Source organism: Tenrec ecaudatus, chromosome 17, assembly GCF_050624435.1.
Source record: "Tenrec ecaudatus isolate mTenEca1 chromosome 17, mTenEca1.hap1, whole genome shotgun sequence".
NCBI classification, from domain to species: Eukaryota; Metazoa; Chordata; class Mammalia; order Afrosoricida; family Tenrecidae; genus Tenrec; species Tenrec ecaudatus.
Genome location: NC_134546.1, coordinates 85,722 through 89,948, shown reverse-complemented (window position 1 = coordinate 89,948; position 4,227 = coordinate 85,722). Strand labels below are relative to the sequence as shown.

The following is a 4,227-nucleotide window of genomic DNA, read 5'->3' as shown; positions in this document are numbered from 1 at the left end:
GTGGGCTCCGGCTCTCTCGCGAGACTCACGGCCGCCCCGCCCCGCCCCCTTCAGTCCCCGGGGCCCGAGGACTGGTTCGGCGTGCGGAGGGCGGGAGCCCGGGGAGAGGAGCCAGAAGACTCGGAAGGAGAGGAGGAGGGGGACGAGGAAGAGGCGCTGCTGAGATGAGAGCCCCTGCTGCCGGCCGGCGCCCCGCGCGTGCCTGCTCCACCGGACAGCGAGTGGGTCCCGTGGAAGCTGACGCCGACCTGAGGGGACGGGCGGGCTCCCGGGGGCGGGCCTAATGCTCAGGGCGGGGCCTCCGAGGTTAGACTTCTGGGGATTAGGAGGAGGGGCGGGGTGGCCTCGGAATGTCCTGGGCTCTGGAGGGTCGGGGTTTCTGGGTGGGGCAACCAGAGGGGGCGGGACCCTGGGGTTTGTTTTCCGCTCCGCATTTTCCTGGGGCTGCAGCCGAGTGGCCGGTGGCTGAGTCGGTCTCTGGTGCACACGCTGCACGGCTGGTCGGTGGTGGAGAGCCTGGCGGTGCCCACGAAGACACCGGGCAGCCGGCTGGTCTTTGGCCGAGGTAACTTGGAGCAGCTGACAGGTGCGCTGTGGGGGGTGGGCGGCGCAGACCCCTCTTCGCCTACCTGCCCGCCCGTCCGACTCCTCGGTCCACCCCACAGCTGTCAAGTCCTTCCAGTATTGGCATAGGCTGGGCTCCCTGCAGAAGCCCAGGGCTTTTAGCCCTGAACCTCAGACGTAGAGGTGAGACCTGCTGCCATGCACCCACTGCCCCTGGGCAAGCGCCCCCTCGGCACCTGTTGCCCCACTCGCCATGCTGGGTCCAGGGCCCCTGCTGTCCTCAGACACGTGGGTCCCTTCACCATCGTACCTGCGGCATAGCTCCCCTCCCCAGGCCCCATCAGACAGGCTGCCAATAGTCTGCCTGCACTGACAGAGCTGTGGGGGGGTCACACACCTGCAGGGAGACCCCAGACTCCCCCTCTACCCACTGTGTGGCTGTCCTGTGCACCCCTGAGACACCCCCCTGTCCTCAGAAAGACTTCTAGGGCAGTTGTATGAGGGCACCAGACTCACCTGTGACGTGTTCTTCCGTTAGAGGAGCTCCGGGGCTCCTCAGAAGTCATGTCTGTCTTCCTGAACGTGGAGAGGATGGCTCCTGACAAAAGGTACTCACACACCCGGGCCGAGCACCTGCAGCTACCAGGTGTGACCATTGACACAGGTGGGGGGGGGGGGGCAGAGCTGCAGCAGCACGATCAAGTCAGGGACAAATAGAGGGATAGCCCAACTTTATCCACGGCCACCTGCCCAGGTGTGTGCACTGCCTGTATCACCTGCTCAGGTGTGTACACCCGCCCAGGTATGGTCTGCCTGTGTGTCACCTATTCAGGTATGTATACCTTCCCAGGTGTGCAGGTGCATTCTCTGCCTAGATTTGCTGCCTACTCAGTTGTGTACCATGTTCCAGGGTTGCTCCCTGCTCAGATGTCTTCAACCATACCCCCCTGCACAGGTGTGCTGAACACCCAGCTGTACATCTGCCCAGGTGGTTGCCACATGCTCAGGTTTGTTCGGTGCCCAGCTGTGCCCTCAGATGCTCCCCTCTTGGCCCTTGCAGAAGGAGCTGGAGGCAACCTGGGGTGTGCAGGTGTTTGATTGCTTCACTATTGTGCTGTACATCCTCAGCTGCTATGCCTACCCCAAGGAGGCCTGGCTGCAGCTGGCCCTGGCTGAGATCCCCCTGCCTAAGTAGACTCTGGGATTCCCCCTACACAGGTAGACTCTGGGATACCCCTGCACAGGTAGACGCTAAGGTCCCTCTGCACAGGTAGACTCTTGTTAGAGGAAACCAGCTTCTGACAACCGAAGGGTCAGTAGGCCCAGTTGTACGGTTATAACATATGAAGATTACAGTAAAGTCAGAGAATAGGAACGATAAGAGAGAGAGTAAATGTAGGAGTCAGACACATTTTATGGTAGCATGCTTACCTCAGCCCCTCTTGGTGGTCCACGTGGAAGTGGGAGAGAAGCATCTTTACTATCTTGGGATATTTACAGGTAGTCAAAAGACATGCATGTTCAATCATTACATATAGTCACAAGGTGGGTGGCATCAACAGTCAGGTCCTGGTGAGCTCACAGGTGAGGAAACCTCAGACCTGCATTGGGGGAAGGTGCGAGTGGGGTAGGGTGACAGGGCGGGAAGAGGTAGCAACAGGGTGTCTGCTCCTGTAGGGACCTAAAATCAACCGTGTGCTCACTTTAAGGCAGCATAGCTGGTCAGGGGGAATCGCTGGAATGATATTTAAAACAGGATGATGTACTTGGACTTAGCTCTGACTCACCAAGGTGGAGGTGTTCCTACCAGGGAAGGCTAGCTTTCCAGATTCCCTCTGTTAAAAGTTAGGGAATATAGTCCTCGCCATATGTCTCTCAGTGTTGGTTTCCCAAAAACTCTGAGATCCCCTGCTCAGGTGGATGCTGGCAGCCTTTGTCACCTCCCATCCTGACACAGCACAGACAACAGAGCATCATGGACACTAGAGGACAGTGTGGCAGTGATGAGTCATGGACAGTAGAGGACAGTGTGGGACAGTGATGTGTCATGAACAGTAGAACACAGTGTTGGGCAGCAGTAAGTCCTAGAGTGGACCGCTGACCCTCACTGCTGAGCACCCTGTGGGTGCTGGTGGCAGATTCTGGGCCTGGTACCCTAGTCTGTGGTGCACCTTGAGGAGGCTGCCCAGCAGATGCCATCGCAGACAGTGTCAGCATGGGGGACACAGGGGCAGCATGTGATGGGTGGGGAGGGGATGACCCACTTCTGTAGCCAACATGCCCTCCCATTTCTGCACCAGGTCCGACCTGAAAAAGGACACATGCCACCCAGACTGACAGGGTGGTGCTCTCGCTACATCATGACCTCAGGTGTGTGTGCTGTTTCTTGGCCCCGTGGTAAGGGGGGCCGTGCTCATGGCCTGCCCTTTGGGAGTCAGGGAGGGGGACCTTGTGAGACGCCTAGGAGGGTGGGTGTGCCCGTGACTCAGGGTTCCTGCGGCATGTTCACACCTCGGGTCCTGTGCGTCCAGAGGGCCACAGCAAGGGGACAGAAATCAGAGGCTTGAAGTAACAACATTGTCTCCCAGATCTGGTGACCTGGAGTCTGAAGTCCAGGGGTGAGCAGACCTGGGCTCCCTCGGGAGGCTTCCAGGGGAGGGTCCTTCCTCGTAGTCTCTCCCAGCTCCTGGGGGCCCTGAACATTCCTGAGCTTGTATCTGCCTCTCTCCAACCTGTGCCTCCGTCTCTACGTGGCCGTCTCCCCTCTGTGTCCCACTTCCTCTGTTATAAGGAAAACCACTCCTGTAGAATATGGGCACCCCTGCTCCAGGGTGAGCTCAGGACACTGGTGTGATGTGAACTTGGTGGCACAGAACATGCCCTGGATGGTTCCCCCCAGCCCCGCCCTGGGATGACGTCGTCCATAGGTTCCATGCTCACGGCTCTCATGCAGGTCCAGGGTCCCATTCTCCCCACTCCGGGATTACGTCATGCACACAGGTGCAGATGCCATGCTCACCCCACCCTCCGCTGGGCACTGCAGGGGAGACGTTCCTGCAAGTGCAGCAGCATCTGCTGAAGGACAGGGAGGCACGGATCAAGGAGGCACTGCAGGATCTCACCACCAAACAGAGACTGCTATGCCAACAGGGCCGCGAGCTCCCCATGGTCACCGTCATGGAGTACACAAACTAGTGAGGACCTAGCGCATGAGGAGGGCTGCCCAGACGGCGGGGGTTGATGTGGGGGAATAAAGACTGTGAAGGGTTGACATGGGCACACAGACTGAAGAGGAGGAGACGGTACGCAGATTGTGATGAGGAGGGAACATGGGCACACAGACTGATGAGGTGATGTGGGCACACAGGCTTATGAGAGGACGTGGGCACACAGATGTGATGAGGGATGTGCGTACACAGACTGATGAGGGAACATGGGCACACAGACTGGAATAAGGGGACGTGAGCACCCAGACTATGATGATGTAGGGAAAACACCACACAGACTATGGTGAGGAGGGCACCTGGGCACACAGACTATGATGAAAGGACGTGGGTACACAGATTGATCTCGAGGTGACGTGGGCACAGACATGATGAACAGACTTGGGCACACAGACTGTGATGAGGTGATGTGGGCACAGAGACTGTGATTAGGGGATGT

The 4,227-nt window shown here is 58.6% G+C and overlaps 1 pseudogene; it reads left to right on the top strand.

Annotated features, from left to right (window-relative positions):
* The first annotated feature begins 350 nt into the window (after positions 1–350).
* LOC142430988 (putative GTP-binding protein 6) lies at positions 351–3,759 on the top strand (annotated as a pseudogene).
* The last annotated feature ends 468 nt before the right edge of the window (positions 3,760–4,227 follow it).